The sequence below is a fragment of the Manis pentadactyla genome, chromosome X (assembly GCF_030020395.1).
Source record: "Manis pentadactyla isolate mManPen7 chromosome X, mManPen7.hap1, whole genome shotgun sequence".
Classification (NCBI taxonomy): Eukaryota; Metazoa; Chordata; class Mammalia; order Pholidota; family Manidae; genus Manis; species Manis pentadactyla.
Genome location: NC_080038.1, coordinates 48,016,756 through 48,037,055, shown reverse-complemented (window position 1 = coordinate 48,037,055; position 20,300 = coordinate 48,016,756). Strand labels below are relative to the sequence as shown.

Below are 20,300 nucleotides of genomic sequence, written 5' to 3'. Positions count from 1 at the left end.
TATAGGTCTTTCACTTCCTTGGTTAGGGTTCTTCCTAGATATTTTATTCTTTTTGATGCTATTGTGAATGGAATTGTCTTCCTGATTTCTCTTTCTATTAGTTTACTGTTAGTGTATAGGAAAGCCACAGATTTCTGTGTGTTAATTTTGTATCCTGCAACTTTGCTGAATTCCGATATTAGCTCCAGTAGTTTCAGAGTGGAGTCTTTAGGGTTTTTTATGTACAATATCATGTCATCTGCAAATAGTGACAGTTTAACTTCTTCTTTACCAGTCTGGATTCCTTGTATTTCTTTGTTTTGTCTAATTGCCGTGGCTAGGACCTCCAGTACTATGTTGAATAACAGTGGGGAGAGTGGGCATCCCTGTTTTGTTCCCGATCTCAGAGGAAAAGCTTTCAGCTTCTCACTGTTCAGTATGATGTTGGCTGTGGGTCTATCATATATGGCCTTTATTATGTTGAGGTACTTGCCCTCTATACCCATTTTGTTGAGAGTTTTTATCATGAATGGATGTTGAATTTTGTTGAATGCTTTTTCAGCATCTATGGAAATGGTCGTGTGGTTTTTGTCTTTCTTTTTGTTGAAGTGGTGGATGATGTTGATGGGTTTTCGAATGTTGTACCACCATCCTTGCATCCCTGGGATGAATCCCACTTGGTCATGGTGTATGATCCTTTTGATGTATTTTTTAGCTTTGTGTGCTAATATTTTGTTGAGTATTTTTGCATCTACGTTAGTCAGTGCTATTGGTCTGTAATTTTCCTTTTTGGTGGGGTCTTTGCCTGGTTTTGGTATTAGGGTGATGTTGGCTTCATAGAATGAGTTTGGGAGTATTCCCTCCTCTTCTAATTTTTGGAAAACTTTAAGAAGAATGAGTATTATGTCTTCTCTGTATATCTGATAAAATTCTGAGGTAAATCCATCTCGTCCAGGGGTTTTGTTCTTGGGTAGTTTTTTGATTACCGATTCAATTTCTTTGCTGGTAATTGGTTTGTTTAGATTTTCTGTTTCTTCCTTGGTCAGTCTTGGAGGGTTGTATTTTTCTAGGAAGTTGTCCATTTCTTCTAGGTATTCCAGCTTGTTAGCATATAGGTTTTCATAGAATTCTCTAATAATTCGTTGTATTTCTGTGGGGTCTGTCGTGATTTTTCCTTTCTCGTTTGTGATTCTGTTGATGTGTGTTGATTCTCTTTTTCTCTTAGTAAGTCTGGCTAGAGGCTCATCTATTTTGTTTATTTTCTCGAAGAACGAGCTGTCGGTTTCATTGATTTTTTCTGTTGTTTTATTTGTCTCAATTTTATTTACTTCTTCTCTGATCTTCATTATGTCCCGCGTTCTGCTGACTTTAGGCTTCATTTGTTCTTCTTTTTCCAATTTCGATAATTGTGACATTAGGGCTATTCATTTTGGATTGTTCTTCCTTGTTTCAATATGCCTGGATTGCTATATACTTTCCTCTTAAGACTGCTTTCACTGCGTCCCACAGAAGTTGCGGCTTTGTGTTGTTGTTGTCATTTGTTTCCATATATTGCTTGATCTCTATTTTAATCTGGTCATTGACCTATTGATTATTTAGGAGCATGTTGTTAAGCTCCCATGTGTTTGTGAGCCCTTTTGCTTTCTTTCTATAATTCATTTCTAGTTTTATACCTTTGTGGTCATAAAAGTTGGTTGGTAGATTTTCAATCTTTTTGAATTTACTGAGGCTCTTTTTCTGGCCCAGTATGTGGTGTATTCTTGAGAATGTTCCATGTGCACTTGAGAAGAATGTGTATCCTGTTGCTTTTGGATGTGGAGTTCTATAGATGTCTATTAGGTCCATCTGTTCTAGTGTGTTGTTCAGTGCCTCTGTGTCCTTACTTATTTTCTGTCTGGTGGATCTGTCTTTTGGAGTGAGTGGTGTGTTGAAGTGTCATAAAATGAATGCATTGCATTCTATTTCCTCCTTTAGTTCTGTTAGTATTTGTTTCAAATATGCCGGTGCTCCTGTGTTGGGGGCATAGACATTTATAATGGTTATATCCTCTTGTTCGACTGACCCCCTTATCATTATGTAATGTCGTTCTTTATCTCTTGTTACGTTCTTTGTTTTCAAGTCTATTTTGTCTCATGCTAGTATTGCAACACCTGCTTTTCTCTCTCTGTTGTTTGCATGAAATATGTTTCTCCATCCCTTGACTTTTAATCTGTGCATGTCTTTGGGTTTGAGGTGAGTCTCTTGTAGGCAACATATGATGGGTCTTGCTTTTTTATCCATTCTTTTACTTTGTGTCTTTTTATTGGTACATTTAGTCCATTTCCATTTAGGGTGATTATTGAAAGATATGTACTTATTGCCATTGCAGGCTTTAGATTCGTGTTTACCGAAGGTTCAAGGTTAGTTTCTTTAATATCATCCTGTCTAACGTAACTCACTTATTGAGCTATTATAAACACTGTCTGATGATTCTTTATTTCTCTCCCTTCTTATTCCTCCTCCTCCATTCTTTGTTTGTTGGTTGTTTTATTTTGTGCTCTTTTGTGTTTTCTTTGGCTGCTATTGTGGGTAGTTGATTTTTTTTTGAGAGGGAATCTCTCATATTTATTGATCAAATGGTTGTTAACAACAATAAAATTCTGTATAGGGGACTCAATGCACAGTCATTAATCAACCCCAAGCCTTTATCTCAACAGTCTCCAATCTTCTGAAGCATAACAAACAAGTTCTTACATGGTGAACAAGGTCTTACATAGTGAATAAGTTCTTACATGGTTAACAGTGCAAGGACAGTCATATCACAGAAACTTTTGGTTTTGAGCACACATCATGAACTATCAACAATCAAGTGAGGTATGATTATTCATTTGATTTTTATACTTGATTTATGTGTGGATCCTATATTTCTCCCTTATTTTTTTGAATAAAATGCTGAAGTGGTAGGAAGATGCAAGATAAAGGTAGAAAACATACTTTAGTGCTGTAAGAGGGCAAATGTAGATGATCAGGTCTGTGCTTATAGACTAAGTATTAATCCAAGCTAGACAAGGGCAACAAAACATCCACGGATTCAGAAGATTTCTCTCAAAAGACGTGGGGTGAGGATCTAAGCCTCCCCTCTGTTGGTCCCCAATTTCACTCCTGATGGCCCCCCTGCAACTGTGCCTGTCTTAGGTTGTTCCTCCCTTGAGGAATCTTACCCATCTCTCGCTAACCAGTCATCTTCCGGGGCCATACAGGGAAATGTAAAGTTGGTAAGTGAGAGAGAAGCAATATTGTTTGAAAAGGTTAGCTTTTTACTTCTTTGCAGATTTATGCCCTGTGGCTTCTATGCCCAGCATTTGTCTTGAGGTATCTTTACCACTTGGAAGAATTACGATAGTCGGTAATTTTTGATATAAGACAGTAATTCTTCTAAAGGGTTGTAATTAGGAAAGAAGAAGTAAAGCTATAGAAGTAGCAGATGGAAGAAAACATGGGAAGATTATTTCTTTGACATATCTTCTTGTAGAGTAACATAAGCATGTATAGGTTTTAAACTACTAATTAAATTGCGCACATACATTAACATAATAGGAATACAGCTACATAACAAAAGCAGACCTACAATTACCAGCCATATGCAGTGAAACTAAGAAAACCAGTTAGGTACCCTAGGCATTTGTGAAAACTTATCAATGATATGAAGGATATTGTCTAACTGAATTTGAATAGTTTGAGAAAAATCAGACAAATTAAAACAACACATTCCTGGGAACTGTTCACATCCCATGTGTTCTTTTAACAGTAGATAGTCTATAGTTGCAAGATTTTGGAGCGCTGCAACTTGCACTTCTCCTAATTCTTGGTTGAGTTCGGAAAGTATAGATCCAGTCAAATTTGTTGTTTTACTGTATGCACAGGCCAGCTTAGACATCTCCTTCTTCATTCCAATGGCAGGGCCAGGAACCGGTGGGATGACTGCAGCTACAACTGCAGCAGCGCCAGGATCTTTGTTGAAGTGTTTTGATGTTCATCTTCTGGAATGACTCTTCCAGAGGATGTTGGTGTTGGAAGTTCTTCTTCATATCGTATCTTAATTTGTTTTCTGTGTAGCCAAATTAGGCTTTGATCCTCTGTATAAACACAAACAAACCCTTTGCCCACACTTTGATATGACCTTTATACCATTGTGAGGAACCTGTTGGAGATCCCAACACAGGAACTGCTATTTTTTTTAACAGAAAGGAATATTATCAGAAAAATGTACTTCCATAGCTGATCATCTGACACACTTTGAAAGATCAAAATTAAAGATATATAAAGCATGCATTAATCGTTGATTTGCAGTTAGTTTTATCCTATCAGGGAGTAATCCCCATTTTCTTTCTCTTTTTTTTTTTGTTATCATTAATCTACAATTGCATGAAGAATATTATGTTTACTAGGCTCTCCCCTATACCAAGTCCCCCCCACAAACCCCATTACAGTCACTGTCCATCAGCATAGCAAAATGTTGTAGAATTTGTCTTCTCTCTGTTGCCGATCCCTCCCCTTTCTCCCACCCCCCACATTATGCATGCTAATCATAATACCCCCTTTCTTCTTTCCCCCCCTTATCCCTCCCTACCCACCCATCCTCCCCAGTCCCTTTCCCTTTGGTACCTGTTAGTCCATTCTTGGGTTCTGTGATTCTGCTGCTGTTTTGTTCCTTCAGTTTTTCCTTTGTTCTTATACTCCACAGATAAGTGAAATGATTTGGTATTTCTCTTTCTCCGCTTGGCTTATTTCACTGAGCATTATACCCTCTAACTCCATCCATGTTGTTGCAAATGGTAGGATTTGTTTTCTTCTTATGGCTGAATAATGTTCCATTGTGTATATGTACCCCATCTTCTTGATCCATTCATCTACTGATGGACACTTAGGTTGCTCCCAATTCTTGGCTATTGTAAATAGTGGTGTGATAAAAGTAGGGGTGCATCTGTCTTTTTCAAACTGGAGTGCTGCATTCTTAGGGTAAATTCCTAGGAGTGGAATTCCTGGATCAAATGGTAAGTATATTTTGAGCATTTTGAGGAACCTCCATCCTGCTTTCCACAATGGTTGAACTAATTTACATTCCCACCAGCAGTGTAGGAGGCTTCCCCTTTCTCCACAACCTCGCCAGCATTTGTTGTTGTTTGTCTTTAGGATGATGGCGATCCTTACTGGTGTGAGGTGATATCTCATTGTGGTTTTAATTTGTATTTCTGTGATGATTAGCAATGTGGAGCATCTTTTCATGTGCCTGTTGGCCATCTGGATTTCTTCTTTAGAGAACTGTCTATTCAGCTCCTCTGCCCATTTTTTAATTGGATTATTTCCTTTTTGTTTGTTGAGGTATGTGTCCTCTCTATATATTTTGAATGTCAAGCTTTTATCAGATCTCTCATTTATGAATACATTCTCCCATACTGCAGGATATCTTTTTGTTCTATTTATGGTGTACTTTGCTGTACAGAAGCTTTTCAGCTTGATATAGTCCCACTTGTTCATTTTTGCCTTTGTTTCCCTTGCCTGGGGAGAAATGTTCATGAAGAAGTTGCTTATGCTTATGTCCAAGAGATTTTTGCCTATGTTTTTTTCTAAGAGTTTTATGCTTTTATGACTTACATTCAGGTCTTTGTTCCATTATGAATTTACTTTTGTCTGTGGGGTTAGACAGTGATCCAGTTTCATTCTCTTAACATGTAGCTGTCCAGTTTTGCCAGCACCATCTGTTGAATAGACTGTCATTTCCCCATTGTATGTCCATGGCTCATTTATCAAATATTAGTTGGCAATATATGTTTGGGTTAATGTCTGGAGTCTCTAATCTGTTCCACTGGTCTGTGGCTCTGTTCTTGTGTCAGTACCAAACTGTCTTGATTACTATGGCTTTATAGTAGAGCTTGAAGTTGGGGAGTGAGATCCAGCCACTTTATTCTTCCTTTTCAGCATTGCTTTGGCTATTCAGGGTCTTTGGTGTTTCCATATGAATTTTTGAATTATTTGTTCCAGTTCATTGAAGAATGTTGCTGGTAGTTTCATAGGGATTGCATCAAATCCGTATATTGCTTTGGGCAGGATGGCCATTTTGACGATATTAATTCTTCCTATCCAAGAGCATGGGATGAGTTTCCATTTGTTAGTGTCCCCTTTAATTTCTCTTAAGAGTGTCTTGTAGTTTTCAGGGTATAGGTCTTTCACTTACTTGGTTAAGTTTCTTCCTAGGTATGTTACTCTTTTTGATGCAATTGTGAATGGAGTTGTTTTCCTGATTTCTCTTTGTATTGGCTCATCGTCAGTGTGTAGCAAAGCCACCGATTTCTGTGTGTTAATTTTGTATCCTACAACTTTGCTGTATTCCGATATCAGTTCTAGTAGTTTTGGAGTGGAGTCTTTAGGGTTTTTTATGTACAATATCATGTCACCTGCAAATAGTGACAGTTTAACTTCTTCTTTACCAATCTGGATTCCTTGTATTAGTTTGTTTTGTCTAATTGCTGTGGCTAGGACTTTCAGTACTATGTTGAATAACAGTGGGGAGAGTGGGCATCCCTGTCTTGTTTCTGATCTCAGAGGAAATGCTTTCAGCTTCTCGCTGTTCAGTATGATGTTGGCTGTGGGTCTATCATATATGGCCTTTATTATGTTGAGGTACTTGCCCTCTATACCCATTTTGTTGAGAGTTTTTATCATGAATTGATGTTGAATTTTGTCGAAGGCTTTTTCAGAATCTATGGAGTTGATCATGTGGTTTTTGTCCTTTTTGTTGATGTGGTGGATGATGTTGATGGATTTTTGAATGTTGTACCATCCTTGCATCCCTGGGACGAATCCCACATAGTGTATGATCCTCTTGATGTATTTTTGAATTCGGTTTGCTAATATTTTGTTGAGTGTTTTTGCATCTACGTTCATCAGGGATATTGGTCTGTAGTTTTCTTTTTTGGTGGGGTGTTTGCCTTGTTTTGTTGTTAGGGTGATGTTGGCTTCATAGAATGAGTTTGGGAGTATTCCCTCCTCTTCTATTTTTTGGAAAACTTTAAGGAGAATAGATATTATGTCTTCTCTGTATGTCTGATAAATTCCGAGGTAAATCCATCTGGTCCAGGGGTTTTGTTTTTGGGTAGTGTTTTGATTACCGATTCAATTTCTTTGCTCGTAATTGGTTTGTTTAACTGTTGTGTTTCTTCCTTTGTCAGTCTTGGAAGGTTGTATTTTTCTCGGAAGTTGTCCATTTATTCTAGGTTTTCCCACTTGTTAGCATATAGGTTTTAATTATATTCTCTAATAATTCTTTGTATTTCTGTGGGGTCCATCGTGATTTTTCCTTTCTCGTTTCTGATTCTGTTGATGTGTGTTGACTCTCTTTTTCTCTTAATAAGTCTAGCTAGAGCCTTATCTATTTTGTTTATTTTCTCAAAGAACCAGCTCTTGGTTTCATTGATTTTTTTTCTATTGTTTTATTCTTCTCAATTTTGTTTATTTCTCGTCTAATCTTTATTATGTCCCTCCTTCTGGTGACTTTAGGCCTCATCTGTTCTTCTTTTTCCAGTTTCGATAAGTGTGATGTTTGACTATTCATTTGGGATTGTTCTTTCTTCTTTAAGTGTGCCTGGATTGCTATATACCTTCCTCTTAAGACTGATTTCGCTGCATTCCACAGAAGTTGGGGCTTTGTGTTGTTGTTGTCATTTGTTTCTATATATTCCTTGATCTCTATTTTAATTTGTTCGTTGATGCATTGATTATTTAGGAGCATGTTGTTAAGCTTCCATGTGTTTATGAGCCGTTTTGTTTTCTTTGTAGAATTTATTTCTAGTTTTATACCTTTGTTTTCTGAAAAGTTGGTTTGTAGAATTTCAAGCTTTTTTGATTTACTGAGGCTCTTTTTTTGAGCTAGTATGTGGTCTATTCTGGAGAATGTTCCATGTGAACTTGAGAAGAATGTGTATCCTGTTTCTTTTTCATGTAGAATTCTATAGATGTCTGTTAGGGCCATGTGTTCTAGTGTGTTTTTCAGTGCCTCCGTGTCCTTACTTATTTTCTGCCCAGTGGATCTATCCTTTGGGGTAAGTGGTGTGTTGAAGTCTCCTGAAATGAATGCATTGCATTCTATTTCCTCTTTTAGTTGTGTTAGTATTTGTTTCACATATGCTGGTGCTCCTGTGTTGCGTGCATATATATTTATAATGGTTATATCCTCTTGTTGGACTGAGCCCTGTATCATTATGTAATGTCCTTCTTTATCTCTTTTTACTTTCTTTGTTTTGAAGTCTATTTTGTCTAATACTAATACTGCAACCCCTGCTTTCTTCTCTCTGTTGTTTGCCTGAAATATGTTTTTCTGTCCCTTGACTTTTAGTCTGTACATGTCTTTGGGTTTGAGGTGAGTTTCTTTTAAGCAGCATATAGATGGGTCTTGCTTTTTTTTTATCCATTCTGTTACTCTGTGTCTTTTGATTGGTGCATTCAGTCCATTTACATTTCGGGTGACTATTGAAAGATATGTACTTATTGCCACTGCAGGCTTTAGACTCGTGGTTACCAAAGGTTCAACGTTAGCTTCTTTAGTATCTTACTGCCTAACTTAGCTCGCTTATTGCGCTGTTATATACACTGTCTGGAGATTCTTTTCTTCTCTCCCTTCTTATTACTCCTCCTCCATTCTTTATATGTTGGTTGTTTTATTTTGTGGTCTTTCGTGTTTCCTTTAACTGCTCTTAGTGGGTAGTTGATTTTATTTTTTGCCTTTATTTAGTATTTGGTTCGTCTGCTTTCTTTGCTGTGATTTAATTTCTCTGGTGACATCTGTTTAGTCTTAGGAGTGCTCCGGTCTAGAACAGTCCCTCTAAAATATCCTGTAGAGGTGGTTTGTAGGAAGCAAATTTCCTCAACTTTTGCTTGTCTGGGGAGTGTTTAAAACCTCCTTCATATTTAAATGATAATCGTGCTGGATACAGTATCCTTGCTTCAAGGCCCTTCTGTTTCATTGCATTAAATATATCATGCCATTCTCTTCTGGCCTTTAAGGTTTCTGTTGAGCAGTCTGATGATAACCTGATGGGTTTTCCTTTATATGTGTCCTTTTTCTCTCTAGCTGCCTTTAAAACTCTTTCCTTGTCCTTTATCTTTGCCCTTTTAATTATTATGTGTCTTGGTATTGTCTTGGTATTGTCCTCCTTTCTGTTGGGAATTCTGTGTATTTCCGTGGTCTGTTCGATTATTTCTTCCCGCAGTTTGGGAAAGTTTTCAGCAATTATTTTTTCAAAGACACTTAATACCCTTATTTCTCTTTCTTCTTCTTCTCGTACCCCTATAATGTGGATATTGTTCCTTTTGGATTGGTAACACAGTTCTCTTAATATTGTTTCATACCTGGAGATCCTTTTATCTCTCTCTGTGTCAGTTTCTGTGCGTTCCTGTTCTCTGGTTTCTATTCCATCAATGTCCTCTTGCATCTTATGCAGTGTCTTTGTAAATCCTTCCAGAGTTTGTTTCACTTTTGTAATCTCCTTCCTGGTATCTGTAATCTCCCTCCAGACTTCATCCCTTAGCTCTTGTATATTTCTCTGCATCTCCCTCAGCATGTTGATGATTTTTATTTTGAATTATTTTTCAGGAAGACTGGTTAGGTCTGTCTCCTTCTCTGGTGTTGACTCTGTGATCTTGGTGTGCCTGTAATTTTACCTTTCCATGGTGATAGAGATAGTTTGCAGAGCTGGCACGAGTGGCGGCTGGAATAACTTTCCTTCTTGTTGGTTTGCGGCCTTCCTCTCCTGGGAGAACAGCGACCTCTAGTGGCTTGTGCTGGGCAGCTGCACGCAGAAAGGGCTTCTGATTCCTCCCTGGCTGCTGTGGAGTTTATCGCCACAGTTCCTGTGGGCGTGGCCTGCCTCGGGCTGCTGGTCCAATATGGTGGAGCTGTGTTGGAGGGGGAACGGCCGGGAGGCTATTTATCTCCTTGAGAGGCCTTTGTGCTCCATGCTGCCCAGGGGTTTAGAGTGCCCAGAGATCCCCAGATTCCCTGCTGCTAGACTAAGTGTCCCAGGACGCTTCCGTCCAGCCGTGTGGTCCCTGTCCCTTTAAGACTTCCAGAAAGCACTCGCTTTTCTTTGTCCCAGGTGCAACGTCTGCAGGTTCCCAGTCACAGGTCTTACTGTCCTTTTTCCCTAGTTTCTAGCACCTCATGCATGCACTGTGTCTGCGCTCTGGTGCAGTTGGCTGTGGCTGGTTATTTAGCAGTCCTGGGCTCCCTCTCCCTCCCCACTCCATTTCCTCTCCTCCCACTGGGAGCTGGGGTGTGGGGCGTTCGGGTCCCGCCAGTCCAGGGCTTGTATCTTACCCCTTTCACGAGGCACTGGGTTCTCACAGGTGTGGATGTAGTGTGGCTGTTGTCCTGTGTCTTCTGGTCTCTCTTTTAGGAAGAGTTGTATTTGTTGTATTTTCAAAAATATATGTGGTTTTGGGAGGAGATTTCTGCTGCTCTACTCACGCTGCCATCTTGGCTCTGCCCCCTCTGTGGATAGTTTATTTTATTTTTTGCCTTTAGTTAATATTTGTTTGATCTGCTTTCTTTGCTGTGATTTTATTTTCTCTGGTGACATCTGTTTAGTCTTAGGAGTGCTCCCATCTAGAGAAGTCCTTCTAACTTACCCTGTTGAGGTGGTTTGTGTGAGCCAAATTCCCTCAACTTTTGCTTGTCTGGGAATTGTTTATTCCCTCCTTCATATTTAAATGATAATCGTGCTGAATATAGTATTCTTGGTTCAAGGCCCTTCTGTTCCATTGCATTAAATATATCATGTCATTCTCTTCTGGCCTGTAAGGTTTCTGTTGAGATGTCTGATGATAGCCTGATGGGTTTTCCTTTGTACGTGACATTTTTTCTCTCTCTGGCTGCCTTTAATACTTTATCCTTTTCCTTGATCTTTGCCATTTTAATTATTATGTGTCTTGGTGTTGTCCTCTTTGGGTCCCTTCTGTTGGGAGTTCTGTGTGCTTCCGTACTCTGAGCAACTATTTCCTCCCCCAGTTTGGGGAAGTTCTCAGCAATTATTTCTTCAAAGATACTTTCTATCCCTTTTTCTCTCTCTTTTTTTTCTTGTACCCCTAAAATGCGGATATTGTTCCTTTTGGATTGGTTACACAATTCTCTTAATATTGTTTCATTCCTGGAGATCCTTTTATGTTTCTCTGCTTCAGCTTTTATGCATTCTTGTTCTCTGGTTTCTATTCCATCAATGGCCTCTTACATCTTTTCCATTCTGCTTATGTGTCCTTCCCGAGATTTTTTTATTTCTGTAATCTCCCTCCGGACGTCATCCCTTAGCTCTTGTATATTTCTCTGCAGCTCTGTCAGCATGGTTATGATTTTTATTTTGAATTCGTTTTCGGGAAGACTGGTTAGGTCTATCACCTTCTCAGGGTTTGTGATTTTGGTCTGTATCAAATTCTTCTGCCTTTTCATGGCGATAGAGATAGTTTGCGGAGCTAGCGCATGTGATTGCTGGGAGAACATCCCTTCTTGTTGGTTTGTGGCCTTCCTCTCCTGGGAGAACAGCGACCTCTAGCAGCTTGTGCTGGGCAGCTTCACACAGCCGGGGCTTTTGATTCTTGCCCAGCCACTGTGGAGTTTAGCTCTGTGGTTGCTGTGTGCATGGCCTACCTCGGTCTGCTTCTCCGATATGGCCGAGCTACATCAGTGGGTAAACGGCCGGGAAGGCTCTTTATCTCTGTGAGGGGCCTCTGAGGTGTGCTGCTGCCCAGGTGGTTAGGGTGCCCGTAGTTCCCCGGGATTCCCAGCTGCTTGGCTAAGTTTCCCAGGATGCTTCTGTCCGGCTGTGGGATCCCTGTCCGTTTAAGACTTTCAGAAAGCACTTACTTTTCTTTTTCCTTGGGTCGCTGGCTGCAGGGACCTGCTCACAGGTCTTACTGTCCTGTTTCCCTAGTTTCCAGCACCCCACGCATGCTAATGTCTGCACTCTGGTGCAGATGGCTAGGGCTGGGTGTTTAGCAGTCCTGGGCTCCCTCTCCCCAGTCTGACTCCTCTCCTTCTCCTGGGAGCTGAGGTGAGGGTCCCTTGGTCCCGCCAGGCTGCGGCTTCTATCTTACCCCCTTCACGAGACGCTGGGTTCTCGCTGGTGTGGAAGTAGTCTGTCTCTTGTCCTGTGTCTTCTGGTCTCTCTTTTAGGAAGAGTTGTATTTGTTGTATTTTCAAAAATATATGTGGTTTTGGGAGGAGATATCTGCTGCTCTACTCATGCTGCTATCTTGGCTTCCCTCTTTCACTTGTTCATTTTTGCTTCAGTTTCCCTTCTGCAGGGAGATATGTTCATGAAGAAGTTTCTCATCTTTATGTCCAAGAGATATTTACGCATGTTTTTTTCTAAGAGTTTTATGGTTTCATGACTTACATCCAGGTCTTTGATCCATTTTGAATTTACTTTTGTATATGGGATTAGGCAGTGATCCAGTTTTATTCTCTTACATGTATCTTTCCAGTTTTGCCAACACCAGCTGTTGAAGATGCTGTCATTTCCCTATTGTCTGTCCATGGCTCCTTTATCATATATTAATGGACCGTATATGTTTGGGTTAATATCTGGACTCTCTGTTCTGTTCCACTTGTCTGTGGGTCTGTTCTTGTGTTAGTACCAAATTTTCTTAATTACTGTGGCTTTGTAGTAGAGCTTGAAGTTGGGATGCGACATCCCCCCTGCTTTATTCTTTCTTCTCAGGATTGCTTTGGCTATTCGGGGTCTTTTATGGTTCCATAGGAATTTTGAATCCATTTGTTCCAGTTCAGTGATGAATGCTCTTGGTGTTTTGATAGGTGTTGCATTGAATCTGTAAATACTTTAGGTGGGATGGCTATTTTGACAATATTAATTCTTCCTAGCCAAGAGCATGGGATGAGTTTCCATTTGTTAGTGTCCTCTTTAATTTCTCTCATGAGTGCCTTGTAGTTTTCAGGGTATTGAGTTTCACTTCCTTGGTTAGGTTTATTCCTAAGTATTTTATTTTTTTTGATGCAATTGTGAATGGAATTATTTTCCTGATTTCTCTTTCTGTTAGTTCATTGTTAGTGTATAGGAAAGCCACAAATTTCTGTGTGTTAATTTTGTATCCTCCAACTTTGCTGAATTCCAATATTAGATTTTGTTGTTTTGGATTGGATTCTTTATGGTTTTGATGTATAATATCATGTCATCCTCAAACTGGGACTCTTCAGCTTCTTCCTTTCCAATCGGGATACCTTTTATTTCTTTGTGTTGTTTGATTCCCATGGCTAGGACCTCCAGTACTATGTTGAATACAAGTTGGGAAAATAGGCGTCCTTGTCTTATTCCCAATCTTAAAGGAAAAGTTTTCAGCTTCTCGCTGTTAAGTCTGATGTTGGGTGTGGGTTTTTCATAAATGGCCTTTATTATGTTGAGGTACTTGCCCTGTATACCCATTTCGTTGAGAGTTTTTATCATGAATGGATGTTGAATTTTTGTTGAATGGTTTTTCAGCGCCTATGGAGATGATCATGTGGTTTCTGTCCTTCTTTTTGTTGATGTAGTGGATAATGTTGATGGGTTTTCGAATGTTGTACCATCCTTGCATCCCTGGAATAAATCCTACTTTATCATGATGGATGATCTTTTTGATGTATTTTTGAATTCAATTTGCTAATGATTTGTTGAGTATTTTTGCATCTTTGTTCATCAGGGATATGGGTCTGTAATTTCCTTTTTTTGTTATGTCTTTACCTGGTTTTGGTATTAGAGTTATGCTTGCCTTATAGTATGAGTTTGGAAGTATTCTGTCTTCTTCTACTCTTTGGAAAACTTTAAGGACTATGGGTATTCGGTATGCACTAAATGTTTGGTAAAATTCAGTGGTGAAGACATCTGGTTCTGGAGTTTTTTTCTTTGGTAGTTTTTTGACTTCCAGTTCGATTTTGTCACTGGTAATTGGTCTGTTCAAATTTTGTGTTTCTTTCTGGGTCAGCCTTGGAAGGTTGTATTTTTCTAGAAAGTTGTCCATTTCTTCTGGGTTATCCAGTTTGTTAGAATATAATTTTTCATAGTATCCTCTGATAATTCTTTGTATTTCTGTGGTGTCCATAGTGATTTTCCCTTTCTTATTTCTAATTCTGTTTATGTGTGTAGAGTGTCTTTTTTTCTTCATATGTCTGGCTAGGGGTTTATCTCTTTTGTTTATTTTCTCGAAGAACCAGCTCTTGCTTTCATTGATTCTTTCTGTTGTTTTATTCTTTTCAATTTTATTTATTTCTCCTATAATCTTTATTATGTTCCTCCTTCTGCTGACTTTCTGCCTTATTTGTTCTTCTTTTTCTCATTTCATTAATTGTGAGTACTGCTTATATGTGGTTGTTCTTCTTTCTTGAGGTAGGCCTCTATTGCAATATAGTTTCCTCTTAGCATGTCCGTGACTGCATCCCACAGATTTTGCGGTGTTGCGTTATTGTTGTCATTTGTCTCCATATATTGCTTGATCTCTGTTTTTATTTGGTCATTGGTCCATTGGTCATTTAGGAGCATATTGTTAAGCCTCCATGTGTTTGTGGGAATTTTCATTTTCTTTGTGTAGTTTATTTCTAGTTTCATACCTTTGTGGTCTGAGAAACTGGTTGGTAGAATTTCCATCTTTTTAAAATTACTGAGGCTCTTTTTCTGGCCTTGTATATGATCTATTCTTGAAAATGTTCTATGTGCACTTGTGTAGAATGTGTATTCTGCTGCTTTAGGGGGTAGAGTTCTGTACATATCTGTTAGGTCCATCTGTTCTAATGTGTTGTTTAGTGCCTCTGTGTCCTTAGTTATTTTCTGTCTGGTTGATCTGTCCTTTGGAGTGAGTGGAGTGTTGAAGTCTCCTAGAATGAATGCATTGCATTCTGTTTTGCCTTTTAATTTAGTTAGTATTTGTTTCACGTATGAAGGTGTTCCTGTGTTGGGAGCACAGATATTTATAATGGTTATATCTTCTTGTTGGATTCACCCCTTTATCATTATGTAATATCCTTCTTTGTCTCTTGTGACTTTCTTTGTTTTGATGTCTGGTTTGTCTGATACAAGTACTGGAAGTCTTGCTTTTTTCTTTCTATTAGTTGCATGAAATATCTTTTTTCCATCCCTTCTGTTTTAGTTTGTGTGTGTCTTTGTGTTTAAAGTGAGTCTCTTGTAGGCAGCATATAGTTGGGTCTTGTTTTTTTATCAATTCAGTGACTCTATGTCTTTTGATTGATAGTTTCTGTCCATTTACATTTAGGGTGTTTATGGATAGGTATGTACTTACTGCTATTGCAGACTTTAGATTCATGGTTACCAAAGGTTCTAGGTTAACTTCCTTACTATGTAAGAGTCTAACTTAACTCACTTAATATGCTATTACAAACACAGTCTGTAGGTTCTTTTCTTTTTATTCTCCTTTTTCTTCCTCCTCCATTCTTTATTTATTAGGTATCATATTCTGTGCTCTTTGCCTATCCCTTGATTGCCTTTGGGGATAGTTTATTTAATTTTACATTTGCTTAGTAATTAGCTGCTTTACTTTCTTTACTGTGGTTTTATTCTGTCTGGTGACAGCTATTGAACCTTAGGAACACTTCCATCTATAGCAGTCCCTCTAAAATAGACTGTAGAGATGGTTTGTTGGAGCTAAATTCTCTTAGCTTTTGCTTCTCTGGAAATTGTTTAATCCCTCCTTCAAATTTAAATGATAATCTTGGCAGATAATGTAATGTTGGTTGTAGGCCCTTCTGCTTCATTGCATTAAATTCATCATGTCACTCCCTTCTGGCCTGTAATGTTTCTGCTGAGAAGTCTGATGATAGCCTGATGGGTTTTCCTTTGTATGTGATCTTATTTCTGTCTCTGGCTGCTTTTAACAGTCTGTCCTTATCCTTGATCTTTTCCGTTTTAATTACTATGTGTCTTGGTGTTGTCTTCCTTGGTTCCCTGGTGTTGGGAGGTCTGTGGATCTCCATGGCCTGAGAGACTATCTCCTTCCCCAGATTGGGGACATTTTCAGCAATCACCTCCTCAAAGTCACTTTCTATCCCCTTTTCTGTCTCTTCTTCTTCTGGTTCCCCTATAATGCGAATATTTTTCTGTTTGTACTGGTCACACAGTTCTCTCGATATTCTTTCTTTGTTAGAGATCCTTTTTTCTCTCTGTGCCTCAGCTTCTTTGTATTCCTCTTCTCTAGTTTCTATTTCATTCATTGTCTCCTCCACTGTATCTAATCTGCTTTTTGTACCCTCCATTGTGCTCTTCAATGATTGGATCTCCAACCGGAATTCATTCCTGAGTTGTTGAATATGTTTCCGTACCTCCATGAGCATGTTAGTAATTTTTATTTTCAGCTCCCTTTCAGGAAGAGGCATGAGGTCCATGTCAGGTTTCTCCAGAGTTATATTAATTTCACTCTGAACCAGGTTCCTTTGGTGTTTCATATTTGTATATGGCGCCCTCTTGTGTCCAGAAGCTCTACTCTCTGGAACTGCTCAGCCCCTGAAGCAATGTCAGGGGTGCCAGGGGAGTGGTATTGGTGCCTGGGGGGAGGAAAGAGGTGTTTCCTGCTTCCTGGCTGCTATGCCTGTCTCCACTGCCTGAACTAGTGTGCCAAGCACACAGGTATAAGCCTCTATGCTTTGCGTTTGTAGTTGCTGTAGACAGATCTTTCCTCTGGCTTGCCTAATGCCAGGGTAGGGTTTGCTGGTTTGTGAGTCAGGTGGGGCTGACATGGAGAAAGATGCAATAGGCTGCCTATCATGGAGGGGGTCCTTGGAGCTGTGCAGCCAGCCAGGGAGCTTGAGCACCTGGAAATCGTGAAAGCTCCCAACCTGCTGGGCAGAGTGCACCTGGACAATTTTGTCTACCTGTCCTTTCTCCTGAGCAGTTAGCTCTGTGCAATCCTTCCCCCTTTAGCAGCCTTCTTCCTAAGGGCTTCCTTGTTCGTAAGTCTCTCAGACTGCCTGCCTTTCTTTTGTCCCAGAGCAGTCAGATATGGATCCATGCTTTCTACAAGTGGCTGGAATGTCAGTCTCTCCAGGACTTCTGCCTGTCTTAGCTTTCCAAACCCGAGAGTATCATGAAAGCACCATGAAATGTAGGTTTGTGCTCCCAGAGCAGATGTCCGGAGTTAGGTATTCAGCAGTCCAAGGCCTCCACTTCCTCCCCGCTCCATTTCTCTTCCTCACACTCCATTTCTCTTCCTCCCACTCCATTTCTCTTCCTCCTGTACCTTCCTTGGTACGTTCCCCTGTTACGTGAGGTCTGCTCTTTTCTCCAAGTGTATGCTGTCTAGCGCAGTCCTCTTTCCTGTTGCTCTTCCAGGATTAGTTGTATTATATTTTTGTAGTATATGCGATTTTAGGAGGAAGCCTCTGTCTCACCTCTCACGCCGCCATCTTTAATCCTCTCTTCCTTTATTTTTAATATAGCTTTTTTCCCAAGGTTCAAATTTTAATTTATACAATTTAAAATTCAAAAAGTGTGAAAGAATACACAGTGAAAAAGTTTTGCTCTCATTCCTCCCTGCTCCCCAGTTCCCCTGTCCATGAACAACCAATGTCAACAATTTCCTTCCAGAGATACTCATACATGTTCACACAAATAAATACATTTGTATTGTATTTTATACTTGTCACACCAAACTTATAACATTATTTATCTCTGGAAAGTAGGATAAGGAAGGCAGGGGAGGAAGTTTTCACTTCATTTGCATTTGAATTGTAAAAGGGGCTTGTATTGCTTTTCTTAAAAGAACATTTTCTAAAAGAATGAAAAGCTGTTTGCATCAAAAAAGCATGGGCTTGGGAATCAGACAATCCTGAGTTTGAATCCAGCTCTGACATGTATTTGTTGTGTGACCTTGACAGGTTAATTAACCTATCTGTACCTCAGTGTCCTCATTATATGTGTTCTATAGATGAAACTTACATTAGGGTCTTTGAAGGACTAAATGAGATCATGTATGTAAAATGCTTTTTGGAGGCCTGATACATAGTAAGTGCTTAATAATTGGTAGCTCTTAAAAATAAAATGATCAAGTTGAAGATGAAAGATGATGGTGATGGTGGTAGTAATGATGATGTGGTTATGTCCAGAAGCTAAGTAGGTCATCAGGAACCCTGAAGCACCTCGGGAGGCAGAGGAAGACAGTAAGAGTTATCATCTGTATGCTCAGAACAACAGACAGCAGCAGTTAAGAGCCAAGTACAGAATATGAACAGTATAGGAACAAAAGCAACAAAGATGTTCTAACAGCCTTTTTCTAGGAAAAGGTGGTATTCAGATCCCAAAGGTGAGTGAGCATCTGGCTGGGAAGGGAAAAAGTAGTGTGATTCAGGAAAAGGAGTAGGGCGGATTCTGAAAGTAGCAGAGCTATCCTTTGGACTTGAGAACCTAGTTACTAAAGAGTAAGATTAAAGAGACTCTTGAGCATTGCCTTTGTCCAGAACCCATGTTCAGACTCCTGGGGAAGAGCAAATTGAGAGTTCTAAGTGTCCGGTCTGTAGTGGCTATTGAAGACACAATGGGACTATTTTCTCCTTCTCCACCAGTCTTTTTTGTGCTGTGTCTGTTACCTCCTGCAGCTTCCAGAAGCTGCTTTTAAGTGAACCTAGAGAATCAAGGTACAGAAATATTTACAGACAATATGATACTGTGTCTGAGCTTTCAAAATAATCCAGTGTTTTGTGGGGACTGAGGTGTAGATGAAACAAGATTGGCTATGTTTTGATAATTGCTGAAACTTAGCTGGATGAAAAGTACATGGGAGTTTGTTACACTTTTATATATTTGTATATGTTTGGCATTTTTCATAATTAGATGTTAATAAAAAGATCAGGATATATGGCTACCATTCATTGAGTTCCTGCTCTGTGTCAGACTATCATAACTGTTGATGTATATTATTTTATTTAGTCCTCACAACAACCCTGGAGGTAAGTGTTGTTATCCCCATTTTACTAATGTGGAAACTGAGGCCCGTAGAACTTAATTATATGATTAGCTACCATTGGGCACTTGCCACGTGTCAGTCTCTGCATTAGTTCATTTATTTCCCCCCCAACCCTATGAAGAAGAAAACAGGTCAGTTTAGTGACAGCCAGTTCAGTGTAAACCAGTTCACCAAATGACTCTGCTGAATGTATCAAGTATACTGATTTACCAAAAACTTCTTTGTTTTTAACTATAAGGTCATTTCAGCAGTTTAGACTGCTTAATGTTGTTTACCATCTATAACAGGATTATTTAAGCCATTTTTTAATTCTTTCCACTTCCATTCTATATTTTTAACAGCTCTTTTGAGGTATGATTTATATATCATACAATTAATCTGTTTTACATGCACAATTAAATGACTCAATAAATTTAAAGGATGTGCAACCATTGCCACAATCCACTTTTATCTCATTTCTGTCACCCCAGAAAGATCCTTCATGCCCCCTTTGAGTCAGTCCTCGCTCTCTTCCCCAGGCCCAAGCAAACTACTAACCTACCTTCTATATAGATTCGCATATATGGCACACAGTATGTGGTCTTTTGTGTCTCACTTCTTTCACTTAGCATAATATTTTTGAGATTCATCCATGATGCAGTATGTATCATTAATTGCTTCCTTTTTATTGCTGAGTAGTATCCCATTATGCAGATATACCACATTTTGTTTATTGATTCACTAGTTGATGGTCGTTTAGATGGATTCCACTTTGGCTATTATGAATAGTGGTGCTGTGAGCATTTGAGTACAAGTTTTTGTGTGGACATGTTTTCATTTCTCACTTAGTAAAATTGTAGGTCATGTTTAATTTTTTAAGAAATTGCCAAAATTTATTCCGAAGTGTCTGTGCCATATTACATTCCCACCAGCAATTACAATTTTCTCCATATACTGGCTAATAGTTGTTATTGTGTCTTTTTGATTACATCCATTCTGATGGATGTAAAGTGGTATCTTGTTGTAGTTTGGTTTGCATTTCCCTAATGACTAATGATGTTGAGCATCTTCTCAGATTATTGCCCATTTGTATATTATCTTTAGAGGAATGTTTATTCAAAACTTTTGCTGATTTTTTAATTGTCTTCTTATTGAGTTCTAAGAGTTATTTAAATATCTTGGATACAGATCCTTTCCCAGATAAATGATTTTAAGATATTTCCTCCCAGTCTATGGCTTGTCTTTTTATTTTCTTAATGGTGTCTTTCGAAGCACAAACATTTTGAATTTTATCTAATCCCAGATGAAGAAGATATTTTCCTCTAGATGTTTTATAGCTTTTACATTTAGATCTATGA

The 20,300-nt window shown here is 39.0% G+C and overlaps 1 protein-coding gene across 5 annotated transcripts in view; it reads left to right on the top strand.

Moving 5' to 3' along the window:
• Positions 1 to 20,300, top strand: part of PHF8 (PHD finger protein 8) — a 177,439-nt gene that overhangs the window by 94,907 nt on the left and 62,232 nt on the right. The gene's annotated exons all lie outside the window — the stretch shown is intronic.